This window comes from Hemibagrus wyckioides, linkage group LG17, assembly GCF_019097595.1.
Source record: "Hemibagrus wyckioides isolate EC202008001 linkage group LG17, SWU_Hwy_1.0, whole genome shotgun sequence".
Taxonomy (NCBI): Eukaryota; Metazoa; Chordata; class Actinopteri; order Siluriformes; family Bagridae; genus Hemibagrus; species Hemibagrus wyckioides.
Window position 1 is genome coordinate 8,251,787 of NC_080726.1, and position 20,179 is coordinate 8,271,965.

General features: G+C 39.4%; 1 long non-coding RNA gene across 1 annotated transcript; it reads right to left on the reverse strand.

Moving 5' to 3' along the window:
* Window positions 1-1,341: 1,341 nt before the first annotated feature.
* LOC131367659 (uncharacterized) lies at window positions 1,342-6,744 on the reverse strand. Its single transcript, XR_009206955.1, has 3 exons — window positions 6,079-6,744; window positions 4,541-4,645; window positions 1,342-4,414 (listed from the first exon to the last, which is right to left on the reverse strand). It is a non-coding gene; the product is annotated as an uncharacterized LOC131367659 (long non-coding RNA).
* Between the last annotated feature and the right edge of the window lie 13,435 nt (window positions 6,745-20,179).

Here is a 20,179-nt window from a genome sequence, read left to right on the forward strand (position 1 = left end):
CTCCACATAATCTAAGCCTAATAATAAATTGATTAAAAATTAAAGACTTTTTCAGTCCAGGGATGTTTATTTAACATTTATGGGAGGATTCTCCAGGGTCAATGATCTGTAACCCTCAGTAAGTTTTCCACCCTTTCCAGCTTCTCTTTATCATGACATACTTTTATTTGGTCTGATTCTTTGAGATTGGATGTTGGACAGTCCATAAATATTGACTGTAACTTTAAACATGTAAAAGGTATCCTATTAGGATGTTCATTAGTTTAAGTTGTAATTGCCGACAAATTTCTGTGGTATAAAAATCTAAAACACTCAGGGCCTGATGTTATTGGAAAAGAATCGATTTCAGGGTAGAAACAGTTTACTCCACTTAGCATCAGCTTCATCAATCCAGCCCAGGGTTGATTATTTTCCTAAAACAGCACACTGTGCTGTATTTTATTCCTTCTTATTTATTTCGTTTTGGCAGTCAAAGCCTCCCTCTAGAGAGTGAGTGGTTGGGTTAAAAGCGGCGCGTGGTAAAGCAGGCCTCCTGGGGAAAGAGGTGTGGGGGCGGGGTTGCTGGGAGCTAAAAATCACATATAGCACACAAATGCACACACACATCTGTGAGCAAATGCATGCACACACACACACAGAGATACTGCAGCTTCCCTATAATCAGCATGTGTTGATTGTGGTACCTGTAACAGGTGCAAGATCATGTTTGGCCACACGAGCTTGCTTTCGGGATGCATTTATTCCATCTGCCTTTTTAATGCACTGTTTAAGCCATGTCAGCGTTTAACATCATTGCTGCCAGGTGTGCTGGACTGTAGCATGGAAAATGTGTTCGGGAGTGACGGAAAATGCTTTTAAACGGCGCCTTTTTTCTGCACCTCATCACATTTGCGATGCCTGTCTACCTCTTGACTAAAATGAACCGCTTTTCGAATGGGAAGCTCGATCCATGTTTTCTCAGTAAGAGGGTCTACGGCACTCGTTTCCCAAAAAGAGATTAGGCTCTGAGTGTCATTAAGTCGAGACTGAGGCTATATGGCTGTTTCCAATACTTGTGCATGACAGGAATAAAAAGCCTAAGCACAGAGCAAGGTTCACATATGTCCATGAAGCTCTGTGAGTTTTGTCAACTAGTTACTAATGGCTGCACTGGAAGATGCAATGCTCAACGTGTACAATTACATGATCGGTCCGTGGGCACTTTGCATTTGGCCATGAAGTTCTAAGCAAACGATACCTGATGACTATTCAGCAGGATTAGCACCGAAACTAGAAACCATGGTACGTTTAAAAGATAATAAATGGGGAAGATGGACAAAAAGAAGATGGACTAGAAGTGCATGAGTCTTAAAGTTGTGCATTTATTGAAGAAAAATAGCACACATGGGTTTTCTTTTAAGGCATCACTATGAAACACGCTATGCTGTATTTAGGAGGCTGAAATCACATTTTCATAACACAATAACATGTAATCACAATAAAAAAAAACATGGTAGTACATTTGAATCAGTTTCCATTGAGCAGCATTTCAACCTTAAATAATGATCTCTAGTACATCCTCTTTAATCACATAAATGCATGACATGAGGTATGATTGAATTGACTGTCGATAAATGTCCAAGTCCTTACACGATGTATATGATAAAAATGCATCTTTACACAAAAACTCTTCAGACATAAGTCATTTTATTTAACATAGAAATGGTAGAGACGAGACTCTACGAACGAAACCACAATGGAAACATGAATTTGGTTTGAAACATACAAAAATAAGTCATTAATAATATACTAATACTCATAATCTCTGTACCCCCCCAAATTTACTAGTCCCCCATAATCCAGCTGTCTAAATCTGACAGAATCTCATCATGTTGGTTTTGGACACAATTTAAACCCCAACTCCAGGTATGAATGATGTGTAGTAGTAAATCCAGCACTGGGGAGTCAGCTCACCTATATTCAGGTCAGGCCTAGAGAAACTTCTGGTAAGTTTTGATCACATTTCTATTCAAAAATGAACCCTGGATAGTCACTTGGCTTTCAAGATGAATCCTCTACACCAGGGTCAAGATGAATCACCTAATCTGGAGTCTTAGCTCCTTGCTTTGCTTTAGGATACGTGGAATATAGCAACTTTCACTTAAACACTGCGTATAAGCAGCGTCCTGACGGAGATTTTGCCTTTTTCAATCCATTTTAGTGCAATTAGCTGAGAAGTCTATCAGAAATATTGACGTCTGTATTAAGAATTCATCAGCGTACTCCAATCACCGTGCTCCAACGCTTTTTGAGCAATTGATTCTACTTCACTGCTTCCCTATTCAAAACGCTTAATAACATTCGAACAATGCTTTTAATTTCATCAGTGGATATAACCAGAGTTTTAGCCCCTCGGAAAAAAAAAGAAGAATTAATTTAAATCCTTTTTTTTTTTTCCCTTTTAATTTTTTTTATTTTACTGCGGTAATTATTCACTAGAGAGCTCTACCTTCAATCTATATTTCACTCTGCACTAACAAAGCAGCTTAACTTAAGTGTTCAAGATGCCTTCAATTGCTAACTGAATCGTGGACAAAGTTTCTTGAAATTACTTCCTTATTTTTTTTATTATTATTTGTACTTTTTGGTTTATCTGCAGTTTTGCACTGAGAATGAATCTCATTAATGAACCAATGTGTCGCTGCTTTAAGATGCTAATTTTTTATCCCTTTTTATTTTCCTAAAGAACAAAGCTAGAAATCTGTTTCTTGGTGCAGTCATACTTGGGCATTTGTTATGAAGTGAGTTAAGAAAAATGTTTGCAACACTTTTAGCTAGGGACGATTTATTGGTTAGGAAATGCTAGTTAGACTAGCACGCTACATGTGTCTGGTTTTTTCTATATTACTGAATATAAAACATTATAACTTTGCCCACTGTATTTGTCAGAGGGAATAAGGCTATAACAGCTTTCCCCCTGTCTTTCACAGCTTAATGAATTAAATCTCTGGTCTTATACAGAACATTTCATTTTTTATCTTAAGGTGAGCTATGATTAGTCCGAATGCATTAAAAAAACACAGCATTTGTTTTTAATGAAGGCTGTGGTTCTGTACTCTATAATCCATAACAAATGGGGACTATTGATATAAGTAAGATGCTCCACTTTCACGTTATTAGATTGAGCGTAATGAATCGCTGCTCTTTGGTTAATATATTATGCTTTTGAAGATGAATGTGATGGCATTTAAATGGGCCGACTATATGGAAAGTGATGGTCATTATCATGTGGCACAGGCTTCGCTGGGCTTCAGAAACACACGTCAGACGTTTGGTGAGCATCATTAAAATGCAATTAGTGTTTTTACAGAGCACATCATTTTGCGTAAAGGCTCTTTATCAGTAGGAGGAAAGCCGTTCAAGACATTTCAGTTGTATAGAGGCAGTCACAAGGGACCGTGTGAAGAATGCTAGATAGACTCCGCTATGCGTCTGGATTTCTTGAGTAGAAGACGGCGTTTCGCTATTTCTCATGCTGCGCTATAAAAAATAAAAAAAAATAGTATCTTTGCCTGTCTAAATGAGGCCTTCATATGCATTTTGTGCCTTCTCATAATCAGGCTGAGTGTGCACTCAGCGCAGTCCAGGGATCGTAGAGCCTTTAAAGGCCCAAGAATAAAAAGCAGTAAATGCATTCCCATCAGAGAGGCGAGCAGGCGTGTGCACACTGAAATGCTCCCTGAAGAGAGTAAAGAATAAACAGCCTGTAACCCCCCCCCCTCCACCACCGCCACTACCCCACACACCACCCCCCTAAGCAAACCAAGCAAATTGTGTGAAATGCAGAATGCAGAGTGGTTGAATAGCACTACATAAAACATCACTTTGGCAGGATGGATGATAGCGAGATGGTGGGAGAAATATAAATGCACAGCAGATACGGATGAAGTCTCGGCGAGCAGGAAATGCCAGCCTCCTGATACAACTCGCTAGAACGCTGGAGTAATAACAACATGAAGGCTTGCCGTAGAGAAATCAATGCAAACGCTGGGGAAATGATTATCTGCTGCACTGATAAATGAACCTCGATAGAAACGTTCACTCTTTTCCCCTCATTTTTTTTTCCCCCTCCTCTAACAACAGCGCTCGGCTAGGACGTCTGGAGAGCGGTTAAGCCGAGGTCAGCTCCCTGAAGGCACGGTTGAAAATGACTCTCCTCAACTACGCGTATTCTTAAGCAATAACAACGTGATCCGTATTATCCACCCAAGAATACCCGTCACCGAAGAGAGCCTCAGAAAGAAGAGGGAGGAGGGAAGTGCCTGACACTTATACATCCACCGTGGCACACAGGCCAACACCAGAGACCTTCTCTCTAGGGGGATTGATTGAAGATGGGGCTTTTTTCACAAGGCAAGCCAGCCAAAGGTTGCATCTGTAGACAGAAATGAACACACTTTGGATTTTTGGGCGTTTGGGTTTGTTTGTTTCTTGTTTTTGGCGAGCGAGCTAGGAGTGACTTATGCTCTTCTCGCAAGGTAAAGCCAGGCGAAAGTCTTACCTGAATGGTGAACTAGAGACTCATACGGTAGCAGTTGTGGGTTTATCCAGATGGTCACAGACACTCCACATGACACGGAGATGCACAAGCCAGGATCCAAGGATGCTGAAAATGACAGAGCAAATTGTGAGTTAGTCCAATTCTACACGTGTATTCAGTGTGATACGGAATGATGGATGGGTGCTTGAATAAATGGATGGGTGGATAAAAGTAATGAAGGATGGCAAGTGGACAGAGAGATGGAAAAATGCCCAGATTTTACATGAATCCACTCAATGACTTAGAAATCCTCTGATTCCTGCCATTCACCCTCCAGCCCTTAACTCCTGCCAGCCACATTAACAGTCAACTGCCGTCAGCCCTCCGAGTCAAACATGCTCATCACACACACACACACAGAGAGAGAGAGAGAGAGAGAGAGAGAGAGAGAGAGTCATACAGAAAATCCATTAGCAGCAGGAGGCAAATTACAGATCGTTTGGGGGGAAAAAAAGCAGAATGGAATGACGGCTGTCAGAAAAAAAGGAACAATGACTGTTATTACGACTCTCATTTTCTGAGGGGTGCACCAGCTCCAAAATGGAAGTGGAAAAAGATGGACAGCAACACTGGGCTTTTTTTTTTTTTGGTCAGTCTGGTGGAATCTGCCCATGGTATACCTTCCTCTATCCACAAAAATGTGGATTGTATCTTAAATGATGATGGGATTTTTCAAATGCAGATTGTTTCTCATCCAGCAGTCACACCTAGCATCGTCATGCAGTACTGCTAATCATTTTGGTAAAGTTGTCCCAGGAAACAGGCCATACAAACATCCAGAACATCACTCCATTCTTTCACCATCACCTATTTGGGTTTTTATAGTACTAACAGGATTGGGACTGTGGAAGACACACAGTGCTTATCAATTACAACCTTTTTCTCCTTATTTAAATAGTGCTGTCTAATCTGAAATCTAAATTCAGCTGCCTTGAGGGTTCTTCATGCCACAAGACTCATCAGGCCAGGAAAAGATACTGAGGATTCTTAGGATCAACTCTAGTGCTCAGGCTGTCCTGTAGCATTTTTTTTTTACTGAGTATCTACATAAAGAGATCAAACTTGCTGTCTCCAGTTCCAATTTTGTACTTCTTCTTCTTCTTTCCATTTTTGTACCACAAACAACAACAACATTAACATCAACAACAACAACAACAACCTGTAGGAAAATATCAGAGAAACCGACATACATGGTAGATGAAAGTGAAAATCCTAAAAGCTTTTCTCCTGGTTCCTCCAGGCTGCTAAGGATCACTGTTCAATCGAAGGGGCAAGAATCCCATGAATATGTTAATACGGTACACACAGCTGACAAATCCAGAAAAAAAGAATCCACCGCCCTGATTACACAAATCTGCAGCAGTCGGCTCACACAATACCCACCGGCACGAGACCCCCCTACCACCACCCCACCATAGTGGGACTCTTCACAAAGGAACAAAAGGCAAAGTGGAGAAAAGAGAACTGGCTCAGAACCCCAGTCCGCGGAAGCATCTTACCCTGTCAGTCTCTTCCCGTTACTCTGTTTCTCTTTTCTCCGCAGCTCTCAGAGCGAGCACAAAGCCGCGAGCTCCTCTTCTCCTGTTCCTCTTGAGCAGCAGAATGAGCGCGAGACTGAGGGATGCACTGCCTCTTCTGTCGCCTCTGCCGCCTCTGCTGCTGATGCTGCTGCTGCCGCCGTCGCTGCTGCTGCTGCTGCTGCTGCTGCTACTGCTGATGATGATGACGCCGGAAAGAAGCTCTAAACCTCGTGGCTTCCTCTTGCCTCCTTGGCTTGTGCCCAAAAACCACAGGATCCCCCCCACCCTCCCCACTTTGCACTCCAACACCCTTCAAAGCACAGGTGCTGGAAGATAAGCGGACCTTCCGCACAGGAGAAGAGAGGAGGAGGAGGAGAAAAAAGGGGGAGAGCTACCAGTTGTTGCGCATGAAGAGGAAACTCTCATGAGGAAGACAGCAATGAGGGAGGTTAGGAGAGGAATGAGAAAACAGAAACGGACTGAAAAGGGAGTAGATGTCTATGGGTAGATGTGTGAGAGAGTAAAAGAAAAAAAAGAAAGAGGGAAAAAAAGAGAGAGAGGGAGAGAGAAAGAGAGAGAGAGTGAGAGAGAGAGAGAGAGAGAGAGAGAGAGCACCTAATGCACCTAACTACATAGCTGCAAGAAGGGAACTGGCTCTAAAGACTGATGGAGAGAGAGATAAAGAAAGCGAGTGCGTGGAGTAAGAGAGAGAGAGAGAGAGAGAGAGAGAGAGAGATTTCCAGAATGGTGGCTCCATTTGTGTTGGATCTGACGTGGGCTCCACAGTCTCGTCCCTCATGACATCCTATTGGAGGGACTCTCCGTCTCCAGGGACTCTCTGAATTCCTGTGCCGCTTCGCACACTGCCATTAATTCACGACCGAAAGAAATGATTCATAAATAAATTATTAAAAAGTCTCATAAAACCCTCTTTTCTTCAAGAGGACCTTCTAATATCTACACAAACCATGTTGAAATCTACTGTGTGTGCTGTGTTTTGGTCCATCACCTCCATGACATTAACACTACTCACACGCACTGTAAATTGTTCCTCCAGTTCCACCCATGTTAAGTCCTTGCTTTATTCATTTCTCCTTATTCAAGCTGCAGGCTGTGTTTCAATCACTCTTACGAGCTCCTTATACACAACGGTCAAATTCTCAGACAATTCACTTTATAGAGACATAAATCCAGCAGCGCTTCTGTCTCCACTGATGGACGGCGTGATGACGGAGAAATGATGATGAATTGATAAAACGATTGATAAACAACGCTGAAGAGGTTGAGAAATGCGAGTCCATTTTCACAAGCCTCGTGTCTTGGCTCTGTTACAAATCAGATTGTGCATTTATTGTGTCTCTCTTATTGGAGCCTGTGTTTGTTTCTGAAATAAGTAATATCTCAGGAGTGACAGCTTTACCGACCGGAACTGAAATGAAGCTCTGTAATATTTGACACAAACCTTGTCGCCTCATAATTCAGTGCTTTTTTACACTGAAAGATAAGTCAAGCTGTGACTTTAACACCAAAGAAAATGATTTTACTCTTTGCTCCTGATGCTTTATTCACCACTATTAGGTTTTATGAATTTTGCATTAAGGAGACACATCACTGAGTAGGGAAAACAATTTAAACATTACAATCTCTAGGATAAATAGAAAATATTAAAGCATATAAAACATCTCTGATGGCTTTTAAGGCTGCAGGGATTAAGGCTCGCTTCTCATTTTTTGCAAAGACGTACTGCCCCCTGTTGGCCAGTCAGGGCGATTATCAGATAGCTGATGATTTATTAGATCTGTACAAAACATAAAGATGAAATTAATACAAATTGAACTTCATTGTCTTTACTGATTTTCTTTAAAAATGATCATCTCAGAAGCTCTGAAGCTCATGATGAAGCTAAATTTACAGGACAAATACATGTTAAGATACTGTATACGTGTGTGGTCTTCTTTCCTTAATGCCAGCATCGAAAGGCTCCATGGTTTTACTCTTTGACCCAACAAGACACTTACTGACAATCACCAGTTCATAATAATTTCACTTGTTTACAACCCGATTCATCTTCTACTCTCCTTGGAGGGCCCTTGGAATCTGTCAATTCCTTGTGCTTAGAGGAGATATCAGCAAGAGGGGATTTGTACCTAATTCTTTTGATGGGTCATGACACTCATTCATTCAGTGTGAATTTATACATCATGTCTATTTCACCAAAGCTAGACTGTCTACAATATCTCTATATATATATATATATATATATGGTTTAGCTTTGTTCATCTTTGACACAAACATGACTAGTGAAATTGAACACACCTGAAATGACTGGATCATGGATGCCCAAGAGTAAGTGATGTGTTTGAGGTCTGGTTCAATCCCACAAATGAGCTAGTGTAGCACAAATAGCTAAAAAAATAAATGAATGATAGAAAGGTGTCAGAACACACACTCCATCACAGTTTGCTGCATATGGGGCTGCAGACCAGTCAAGAGTGTCAATTGTTCACCACTAAATGCACCTACAATGGGCATGTGAGCATAAGACCTGGACCATGGAGCAACAGAAGACGATGGTCTGGTCTGATGAATCACGTTTTCCTTTACATCATGTGAATGTCTTCGACGCTTACCCGGGGAAAAGATTCCACCAGGATGCACTATAGGAAGACGGCAAGCTCTGAGCAAATGCTCTGTAGCACCTGCCTAAACATTGCTGCAGACCAAGTTCACCGTTTTATGACAGTAGTATCCCCTAATTGCACTGACCTCTTCCTGGTTAATGGCTTACTGACACACTGTAAAAAAAAATTGTTTGAGGAACAAAACAAACAGTTCAAGGTGTTAATGCTGCCTCTAAATTCTCCAGATCTCAAGCTGATTGAGCATCTGTGGGATGTGCTGGATAAAAGAGTACAATCCACGAATGCTTCATCTCACAACTGCTGCTAATGTCTTGGTGCCAGATACCAGGTGCCAGGTACCAGAGCTCTTGATGGTGCCCATACCTCGAGTCAGAGCTGTTTCAGTGGCACAAAGGGGACCTACACTACATTAGTCAATATTAGTCATTATTCCTTTCTTTATTTCATTCAAATGCATATGAAGTTTCAGTAAGACACGTTTGTGAAATCTAATAATGAACATTGATAATTGCCAACAGTGTAAAAAAAATAAAATAAATACATATTAGAAAGAAAAATAAGCAGAAATCCTTTGTGTTTTTACCGAGTTGTGTATTTTGCCACCGAATTCACTTTAAATGTATGCAGCATTAAATATGCAGAAACCACAACCCATCTGGATTCTTCTGCTGTCTTTTTAATATAGCTGAAAGCGAGTTGTTCTGTTTGCATTGGGTAAAAGGACTATGCCAAGACTGATCATCCTATTTTAGAAAACATTATCCCCACTAATCCGTACACGAGCACTGAGTGAAATTAAGACTGGACCTTACTACATATTCACTGAATATTCAACCAGAAATCTATCCAATATGAGAGTTTAGCAAGGGAAAATTGGGAATTTTCTAGCAGAAACTAAATATTAAAGGGGTAACGTAGTGTATTTAAAGCTGCCTGTGAGGAAAAACTGCAGTTGTGATAAAAAAAACACTGACAACAATGTGTCGTTTAGGTGGAGCTAATATCCAGGCTGAAATAATGTAAAGAAACTAGCATAATCCACTGCCTGGGAATAATGTGTATAATTTGCTTTTAGAGACTATTTGCAAAAAATATATTACATTACCAACTTCTTTGGAAATGACCCCAGACTCGAGGAATTGGAAACACAAGGAGAAAAACAGAAGTAGAAATGGCAGCACTGTCTTGTCAGCTTCTTAACCTTAGATGCATCATTTAAATTTTTATTCTGCTCTTACATTATTATATTTTTGTTTGTGCCTACCATTTACATTTTCTAATGAATAGAGTTGCCTCCATTTCCCAAAATCTGAACAGACTAGTAGCCAAATTTAAAACACCTAGACCAGGCGCAGGAATAAATGAATGAATGAAGGAGCACCACAATTGCTGATATATTATAAAATAAACAGCAACAGAAAAAATTATAGTGTATCTAATTAGAAAGCAAACAAATCATGTATTTGTATTGAGAAACATCATTACCATACATTTGCAAGTTTATTCAATTCGCCATATTGTGTAAAAAAAAAAACAGTTTTTGTTGTTGTTGTTGTTGTTTTGCTCTTATCTTCAACTGTCCAGTTTGGTTAAGTCTGTGATCATGATAACCTCAGATTCCTGTTCTTGGCTGACAGGAGTGGACCTCAGTGTGGTCTTCTACTGCTGTAGCCCATCCACCTCAGGGTCTGATCTTTTGTGTTTGCTGATATGCTTTTCTCCTCACCATGGTTGTAAAGAGTGATTATTTTGAATTACTAGTGACATTCTGGTAGCTCTAACCAATCTGCCCATTTCCTCTGATCTCTCTTATTAGCAAGACATTTCCACCCACAGAACTGTGCTCACTCAATGTTTTTTTTTTTTTTCACAACATTCTGTGTAAACTCTAGATTGTGTGAAATTCCCAGGATATCAGCTGTTTCTGAAATGCTCAGTCCAGCCCTTCTGGTACCAACACCCATGGTCAAAAAGACCAAGCTTTTTCATTCTGATGTTTCATGTGAACATTACCTGAAGCTCTATCTGCATGATTGTACGCATTGTGCTGCTGCCGCATGATTGGCTGATGACATAAATGCATGAAGCTGTTTCTAATAAAGAGGACAGTGAGTGTAAGGGTTGTTGAATGTTGATAAAATGTCGGGATTTTTTCAGTTCAGTGCAATCATTTTGAATAGTGAAGAGGAAAGCCTGGCTGAAAGCTTCGGTGTTAAATATTCCAGGGTGCACAACACATATCGCACAGTGATGAAGCCCTTCGCGCTCCGCAACGTGCAAAGCAACAAACCACAGTATATCATTCAGTGCACCAGTGCTCCATTTGCATTGCAGAGAACAAGACCAATTCAGACTGCAGCGTAGCCTGACAGGGGGGCTCTGCGCATGAAATCATGCAAAACATGAGCTCTTGATTGGATGTCCACTCCAGCGTGAGATCCACATCACTCCGTGCGTTCGTGTTCGTGTATGTGTGTGCGTCTTTGTGTGTGTGTGTGTGTGTCTCGGTGTGTGTGTGTGCGTTGGACTGCTTGCTGACAGCCTGTTGACACGTTCTCATTATGCCATGCTCATGTTGCTTCTGGCCCTGAGCGCCTGGCTTCGGTTCCTGCACCTCACACACACACACACACACACACATATACACACACATTCTATTATGAATGTCCCACTGGCTGTTGGATCATGGCCTCCAGTCGGCGGGTTTTTATTTTCCTCAAGCTTCACGGCTCCTCTGAGGAATCTGGCTTTTGTTGTTCTATATTACTTGACTTAGCTTGGCCAACACATTTTCTGTATCATGACAGGCGATGCAATATCACTGCGGCTCTATGCAATGACTCTCAAGAAGTCTGGATCTAATGTTATCTTTCATACATATCAATGAAAAAGGAGCTGCCACATGACAACAACAGACCAGTGGCACAATGGAGCATCAGGTACAACCTCACAGCCTCAAGGATGCCTGGTTTGATCCTGAGCTCAGGTTACTGTCTATGCTGAGATCCACATGTTCTTCCTGTGTACCTGTGGGTTTCCTCTGGAGTCTCGGGTTTCTTCCAACATGCCAAAGAAATCATTTCATTCAGTCGAGGAAATCAACACTCAGACTACACAATAAGAAACGTACAATCAGGGACCAAATGCGTATCAGCCTGATTTTTCTGGCTAGTAACTATTGCTTGCTAATCTTTGCTAACATCACCTAGCACTGCCTTCTTTACCTCCAGTTAATTTTCTGCCATTTAAATCTTTTTCTTTTTATTCAGAACTTGATATGACAAAACATTTCAAAAAGGAAAAATGAAAAAATTATTAAAAAATTGCCAGGGAAAAAGTTCCTTTATGGCTTAAGTACTTTTAGAACCTAGCTTTACTATAAAGCTTAAAGATACTACAATATTATAAAACAAAATGCCAAGACAGTGAGTCCGTTACGCTGATTTTCTCATGGCATGAACTTTTGATCATGAACTGTTCAATATAGAATTTCAATTTATTATTAATAGTGTTTGCACTTAACAATTCTTCCACCGCGCAATGTAACTTCGGTTGCTAAGCAACATAACAGGAAAATATTAGGGTATTTCACAGCTAGAGCATGAGCATAAGTCTAATGGTTTTACTGGATTAAAACCTGGCACGTTAATACTGATTTTAATTACTGTGATGCCGTAACAGGTGTGTTTACATGGACGGCTTTAGCCAGGGTTTAGATAATCATAATTTGGAACAGAAAATATTGATTAATAATAATTAATATGGTCACAGCAGTGTTACAGTAGATTGACAGTAAGACCATTTGATTCAGAGTAATCTGTCAGTACTGGGAACATTTTCTCAGAATACCAGGCTTGCTGCTGGATCATACTGTACAACTGATTACAGAAATAGGTTACAGTGCCGATAAAACTGTCGTTATTCTTAAAGTTAGCGTGTGTGTCACTTTAAAATCTATTTCACTTCTTGCCAGGTTTTCCAGCTTTCCTTCTCACATGCTTACTGACCACAAGTCGAGTTAATGAAAGTCACCTGAGACTCATTTACCTGCAGGTATATTTAAATATTCTAGTTGCATTATCATTACATAGTCTTAACAATGCAATGTATGATATTTGTGTCTTTGCTGTTGACCCCTGCTGTTGTTTTGGTCAGCTTTATGTTCAGATCTTGAACAGTGAACATTTGGAGACTTCGTCAAGAAGGAATTAGTGTCAAGTCTATAATGAACTCCGCTGACCTGATCTCTTGGTTGCACAATACCACTTGACTATAAACTGTTAAAGAAAGGACATCGTTTACATTTAGATTATTTACTGTCCAGTCTCAGCCAAATGCGGACAAAGATCCCTTCTGAGCCTGGTTCCTCTCAAGGTTTCTTCCTCATTTTATCTCAGGGGCATTTTCCTTGCTACCATTGCCTCAGGCTTGCTTATTAGGGAAATATTAGAGATAACTTCATTTTGAACTTTGTAATTTTTATTCCATACTTTTTGAAAACTACTTTAAGACAATGTCCATTGTTAAAAGTGCTATACAAATAAATTGAATTGAATTTTATTGAATGTCTCTAATGGTTTTATACTATGTACACATTTCATTGTACAATATATACACATCAGTATACAATGCAAAAATCAATAAGTGCCATCTTGTATATATTTTAAAGTATATGCTGTTTATTTATTCTTCGATTTTGTCTTTTTAATTTAAAATCCATTCATGAGTGTTAAGTTAAAGTGTTCCTCGTCGCTGCCTGAGAGTTGACACACTACATTTTTTGCATTGTTTTATCCTAGACGGTAAAGTGCCTTATCTTACCTTCCTTTACCTTACGTTTTTTTTGTCTCATGTCTCATTTGTATCATGTCTACATTTACAGCATACACCCTTATACAGATCAACTTACATTTATCTAATTTTTTTATGAGGGGTTAAGGGCCTTGCACTGCAGGATGTGTTTGTACAATTCCCTCTCACTAGAATCAAGGAGCGTAAACCTGTTCCAGCATGACAACACCCCTGTGCACAAAGCCAGCTCCATGAAGACATGATGTGTGAAGTTTGGAGCGGAAGAACTCAAGTGTCCTGCACAGAGCCCTGACCTCAACATCACTGAACGCCTTTGAGTCAAACTGGAACACTGACAGAACTCCAGGGACTATGCTCCTCACCTGACATCAGTGCCTGATCTCACTAATGCTCTTGTGGCTGAATGAACACAAATCCCCACAGCCATGGTCCAAAACGTAGCCGAAAGCCTTCCAGGAAGAGTGGAGGTTATAGTAAAAGCAAGGAGGAGACCAACTTTAGAACAAGACATGTAGGTGTGATGGTCAGGTGTCTGCATATGTTTGACCATTAACATCATTAAGGCTGACACAACTGTAAAATCACATGGGTCAGTTGAAATGCATTTCAATAATCATTACATATAAACTTACACATACATTAGGAGACTCAATCATAAACAGATTTTCCTGATATACAGTATATCTTTGTTTATGGTAGCTTGGAAAGTAATAAACATCTGATGTCCATTAAGCATGTATGATGAAACACCTGCAGAATAATCACTCATTTAAATATATAACACTGATGATGCTGATTGTTTTTATTTACCCCATTTGTTTTGTTTACTTGTTTACTTGCTTACCTTTTTTATAGTGACCATAGTGATTACTACGGTACAGTATTTGGTTATGTCAGGAGCTACTGGGACAGTTCCTTGCCAGACCACCAGGAGGTTCTGGAAAGTGGTTTATTCATGTATTCCCATGTGGGAGGTGCCACGCCCTTTCCTAATTATGTGTAATGATAATATTATTATTTTGATGTTTCCTTTCCTTCCTTTTCCCTTTCCTTTTCTTCCTTCCCTTCCCTTCCCTTCCTACGGGTAGCAGCTTTATGAGCTTAGCATCCTTGTGAGAGAGGTTTCTTCTCTGAGTGCCACCACATTTTGCTACCATTATTACAGATTATAACATGTACAAACTGGGAAACCTAAGCTTCCAGGAAGTGGAGAGATAATTACAAAGATAATTACAGATTTCAGCTTTTGAATGTCTACGGACAAAAAAGAAATCTCTTGGCATGAGGGGAAACACGTTCTACTGTATTTGTTTTGACATATTGTATATTGGTGTGAATTGTAATTGGTGTAAAGAAGAGCATTACAGTTATGCTGTTACAGTTGTGTTTTGTCATATCTGTGCCAGCTCATTCCTACTCTGTGGCTATTTCCATCTACTCCTACCAGCAAAAATCTTCTACTGGTTTCCCAGATATCCTTTATAAACTGTCTGTGTTGTTTTTCTTGCTGTGTTATTTATAAAGGCCTATAGAGCCGACAGCTCATCTCTGAACAAGATAAAGCAGTCAGTGAAGATGATTAATTGGGAGTTAAGTAAAGGTTTTGCTTACCTTATAATAAATTTAGCATGACATCATAATAAAAATAAATAATAATAATAATAATAATAATAATAATTATTATTATTATTATTATTATTAAACAAATTCCAGATTATATTATTAGCATATTTTTAGACTGTTTTTTATTAATTTTTATTTATTTATTTTAGAAATAAATGTTTAAATTCAGCAAAACCTAGTATCTATCTATAGAACAACAATAAAAATAGTAAATATAAAAAGTTTTATCATTTTATTGACAAAAAAAATATTTAATCATTGGTTTAGTCAATTATTCATTAATTTGTTTGTTAGTTTGTTTGTTTACACCATGTTTCTGTGACTAGAATGACAATAAATATAAATATATATTTGGCTTAATATTAATATATATATATTTATTTAAACCTGAGCTGTGGCATAAAGATTATTAGGTTATTAGCTAGTCTTAGTTTATTAGCCAGATATCCTCTTCACTCTCATGGACGTCTTTTTGAAATAACATTTCATTCTATGGTGCACTCAGTAAAGTCTTTTATCTTCATATTGATTCAGCACACTTGTTTATGTCTTATCTATTTTCTTCCCTCCTGCCTTCTGCCAGTAAGCTCAGACTTATTAAGAAGTATATCATCAAAAGAAATGGCATCATTTCCTGAGAAATACAAAGTAATGAAATGTACAACATTTCAGATATAGTCATGAAAAACAGTTTTTGTTGGGGCACTTTCAGACTTTTGGAGCATACTCTGAGTAAAAGACCTGCTGCTTCATCAGCCTCGGCATCCAGTGGCATTTGGAGAGAGCTCCAAAAGAGCCTGATCCAATAAGGCTTTGTAGACACGGAGCCCTGCAAATGTTACGTAAGCCTCCATTACTCGCAGATTTCCGTTGAGATCGACTGGCCGATCGACCCCAGGAGGATGTGGCAAAGGGTCAGCCGCCAGAAATACCGATATGTTAAGAAAAAGCTCATTTAGACCCAAATAGAAATTATTGACCTGGAAGTGGCTGCTGCTTGCAGCTTGATTTGTTGCTGGTTACAGCAAGAGCAATTACTTTTGTGGCACCATGACTGTATGTGTGTGTGTGAGTGAGTAAAACTTACAGCTAAACACACTGCTAAGGAGGCACACAGTCTATTTGGATCACTAAGATTTGGAATAATTAAGAGTCCAAGATTACATAAATATATGTACATGCATGTGGACTAATCACTGCGTGTTTTCTGTTCCTAAAGAGACGGTTTTATGCACATAAAAGCACATAAAGTAATGTTCTCATCCTAGGGATGATGTATGGCCACTTTGTAAGAACAGGCTTATGGAGGTGGTAAATTATCCAAATGGAAAATGTACGAGACAGAATTGGGCAATAAGCGCAGATTGATTTGGTCTAGACTTCATACACCATTGTTCCATAATATTGTGTAATCCTGATTTATTTTAAGAGGTCAGATATACTTCTAGAGCATGTCTGTATCTGTGTGTGTGTATGTATATGTGTGTGTGTGTGTGTAAACAGGCTGAGTGTGATTGATCCGCTTTGTTTTATCACCTCTAATTAAAGACTGATAACTACGTGCTCGTTTCGGCAAACAATTCAATTTCCTCCAAATCTGAGTCTAAAAACACAGAGCAATCTCATCCGACTGGCAATAAACAGGCTGTGATAATGTGCAAATAGGATTAAATGATCCATTTACCATATCGAAGCTCGGCTGAGTATTATATACCAGCTTAAAGACAGGACAGAGGCGGAAAACAACAGATTTATCGGGACTTTCATCGCACAGTTAAGTAAAGCCTTCACTGCAATACAGCTACTATAGAATAGCCACTGATAATAATGTGAAGAAGAGGAAGAAGAAGAAGAAGAAGAAGAAGAAAATATATTAATCAGTGCTGCCTCACAGCTGTATGGCTCCTAATAGGAGTTTTGCATGTTCTCCTGATGTTCACATGGGTTTCCTCTGGGTTCTCTGGTTTCCTCCCGCTGTCTAAAAATATACGGATTGTGCTGCAGCTTCGGTATCTGTACTTTCATCACTAAATGGGCACATAAACTGCTCCTTAATTTGATGTTTGCACCATAAAACCACCATTTTTGGTGAGACTGTATGGTCCATGCTGCTTCCCTTCATAGTCTTGGTAAAAAAAAATCAACATTTCACATCAAAGCCGTGTCTACAGGAATGATGAAATACAAACATTTCTTGGTTAAGGTCAGTGAGATGGAGCTGGAAAAACGCAGCTGGATTTTTATAATATGGAATATCCACTGCTGTTCATAGATCCGCCCAATCGATCGTTAGTTTCCTCCCTGCTCACAGATTTTTGCCTGATGGCTCTGTTTGGTGAACCAGGGAATTCCAATAGCTATTTATAAGCACATAATGCGGGGCAAAACAGGAGGTGGAGGAGGAAGATGAAGATACTGTTAATTACAGAACACTGTTAATAATGATAGTGTGTGTGTGTTCTCTCTGAACTGTAGGAAATTTGAAAAAAAGTGTTGTTTTGCCCAAGTTGGGTAAAAGTGTTGTTCTGGGAGAACTGAAGCTTGTGTAATAAGGGTGTATGCTCTGCGTGTGTCCTTCGGCCTGCATCTTCTGCAGTTATCTTCAAAGCCTTGGACCACCACTGAGAAAAAACACCCGCCGACTGAACCAGCCAGCCTGGGCTCCCTAAATGGTCACAAAACACAGATGATAGACAAAGGATTTTGTAGAATTTTTTTTATTTTTTTCCCCCCCAGATGTTGCAATCTCTATGAATAATTGACCACTTGACCACTATTCTGGTGCATTTGAATCCAGAAAATGATGGACCATTGAACATAATGTTCCTCCTAATCTACTCGTCTGTGTGTGACGTCTGTACTGCTGCAGTTCCATTTAAAATTAATCTCTACCAGGAAAGCCATTCTGACTCAATAAATCATGACTGTGTTTTTATTATTGTTAATAATACACTCACCAGACATTTTAATAGGAACACCTGTACCTGACCAGCCAATCATGTGGCAGCAGTGCAATGCTAAATGTCATGCAGATACAGGTCACAAGCTTTAGTTGATCACATAGTCTTTTTTCCAAAATGCCCTCTGTAGCCTCAGATTTTTGCTCTTGCCTGAGAGGAGTGGAACAAGGCACTGGGTCACTGAACAGAACGGGGTTCTAGCCTCCAAACTGACAAGCTATCAACATGGGCCCTTGAGCAAGGCTCTTAACCCAACCTGCTCCATTCTACTAATACTACTACTACTACTACTACTACTATTACTACTACTACTACTACTAATAATAATAATAATAATAACGTTAGGTTTTTATTAATCATTTAAGTTGAAGATACCTTATCTATATTTAAAATGCATTGTATGTTATTATATTATACACATTTGCAACTGTTATATAAGTGTGAAACAAATAAAACTCCATTCATGGAATCACATGTAAATTTGTTTGCTATATTTTGCTCTTTATGGGCAGTTTGTTTATTAAAGGAGAGAAAAGAAGAATGTGATGAATTATTTAAACGGCAGCTTGGGTGTTTATTGTAGTGTTTATTTAATTGTCACATCTTTAAACCCTGTCATACATCCCACCTTCCTCAAAAGCCCCCCCTCCATGTATTCCACAGGCTGTTGGTATTGATGTCCCTGCGTCTGGCAGGTTCCAGCAGCTCTCTTAGCTGTTTAGAAATCATTAATGCTTTTCCAAAAGTCCCGGTGTGCCTGTAGCCCACAGAGCAAGCCGGCCTGGAACACATCGCCTACAGAGAGAGAGAGAGAGAGAGAGAGAGAGAGAGAGTGAAAGAGAGGGATTTCTGAAATAGAATCAAAGTCCAGCTTCAAAAGGTCAGCCTCAGATTGTTCCCTTTGCCTTATGAAGCTGTGAGAAAGGGGAGGATGTGTGAGGCAGTAGAGATATGGATGGAAGAGCTGCTGTCAAGAAAGTGCTACAGCTCCCTCTTAAATGCAAATTCATGACGGGTCTGGAAGACAGCCAGACAGAGAGCACAGAGACATTTTTTTTTTCTCAAAACTCCACACACAGATGGACATCCAAATGTTTCGGGGGAGGTTCTCGTTCTCTCTTTCGCTCCTGCTCTCAGTCATGGCTCCATGAGTATATTTGGAAACCCAACAAATCAAGGGACATGAAACAGTCAGCATGCTAGCAGCATGATGAATAGCAACATAGCCATTAGTTGTTAGAAAAAGGAGAAACACTCCAAGGAGGATGTCAGGCTTCAAGGTAAATTTCAAATCAGAGATCAGTATAAAATGATAAGGCTTTTTCACCCATCTTTTTACATTTTTTAATTAATGTTTGCCCATTTTTTAAAAAAAATAAAAATCATCTTCCATTTAGCAAAAAAATCCAGACATATTTAATCTGAAAAACAGTACAAAATACAAGCTAAGAAAAATAAAAGAAAGAAAAAAAACACAGGAGAAGAGACGAACAGTAGAAGAACAAAAATCCAATTAAAACAAAAAGCCTAACTAAATGCAGTGTTGAATAAATGTTGATGCCTGAGTGGATTATAAGAGCACTGAGTCCGGAAACTGTTAATCATACTTCATGTCAAAAAAATTTCAGAAATCCTTCTCTTATTTCTCCCTCAAATTACAAATGCAGGTGTGACACTGGGGTGGGAAAAAATGTCTTTTCCAATCCTTTTCATATCTAAGATGGGATTTCTTTTTAATAGATGCAAAGAAGTACAGATAGCGCCGTCCAAAAATCATTAAAAGCTCCTCTGAAGCGAGCATTTCTGTGGCTTTGTGTCTGCCAAACATAACTCGATTATATTTCCTGTGAAACATCTCAGTCTCTGATACTGATGTAAAATGGCTAAACTCACTCCAATTCCATCCAAGCCATGGAACTGAAAACAAACAAACAAAAAAAAAAAGAAAGAAAAAGAAACAGAGACAGAGGCCAAGAGGAAAGATCGAGCCAAAGGCTTGGTGCTATTTTTTATTTATTTTTCGTTTTCTTCTAATGAATAATG